General features: G+C 33.2%; 1 non-coding gene across 1 annotated transcript; it reads right to left on the bottom strand.

The window, feature by feature from the left end:
• Window positions 1-309: 309 nt before the first annotated feature.
• On the bottom strand, window positions 310-414 carry LOC141567414 (U6 spliceosomal RNA). Its single transcript, XR_012489997.2, has one exon. It is a non-coding gene; the product is annotated as a U6 spliceosomal RNA (small nuclear RNA).
• Window positions 415-957: the final 543 nt, after the last annotated feature.

Below are 957 nucleotides of genomic sequence, written 5' to 3'. Positions count from 1 at the left end.
GGTAGTTCCATTTTTAATTTTTAAAGGAAACTCTATGCTGTTTTCCATAGTGGTTGCACCATTTATTATTCTCACCAACAATACACAAGAGTTGTAATTTCTTCTCATCCTCACCAACACTTGTAATTTTCTGACTCTCAGTACAGTTATTTATATTGGCTAGCCTAATAAGTGTGAGGTGATATTTCATTGTATTTTTGATTTACATTTCCCGAATGATTAGTAATGTTGAGCATCTTTTTATATGCTTGTTGGCCATTTGCATATCATCTTTGGAGAAATTTCTTTGTAAGTCCTTTGCCCATTTTAAAAAATATGAAATACATTATGAATTCGCATGTCATCCTTACAAAGGAGCCGTGTTAATCTTCTCCGTACCTTTTCAATTTTAGTATAGTTGTTGATTCCTAATGAGAATTTCAGTGTTTCATTAACACATTTTCCTCATCTCAATAAACCATCCTTCCACTATGCACCTACATCCAATGTTTTTCTCCTTTAAAAATACAGAAGGGACTTTGTATTTATTCTTCAAACATATTTTTTGCTCCTGCTCAAGTCATCAGCTCTTTACATTGCTGGATCACTGGTAGTCCTTGAGTTGTTTTTGTTTTATTTTGTCTTATTTTGCACTTGTTCATGTCCCTAGGTTTGGTGGAGAGGAAAATTTTAAGGTCTGGCTTAACTCTGCCACCTGAAAAACACCCTGATCAAGCTGGAGATGAGTAAGGAGCAATATTTCAACCTCGCTTCAAATGGGACATAAATCTTACTTTTTTTTTATTTTTTATTTTAATCAGAAGTTCTTAATTTCCTTACCATTGATGTAAAAATCATTTATGCTTGCACTGCAACCAACATAAATCATTAACACAAAAGAACAGTAAGCAACCTGTAATCAATACCACTTTCTTCTATGAGACACTGTGGAAATGAAAGAATACAACTTGTCATTGA

This window comes from Rhinolophus sinicus, chromosome 5, assembly GCF_057876585.1.
Source record: "Rhinolophus sinicus isolate RSI-liver-muscle chromosome 5, RSI-T2T, whole genome shotgun sequence".
Lineage (NCBI taxonomy): Eukaryota > Metazoa > Chordata > Mammalia > Chiroptera > Rhinolophidae > Rhinolophus > Rhinolophus sinicus.
Note: the sequence above shows the minus strand (reverse complement) of the source record. Positions and strands in the feature narration are given on the sequence as shown.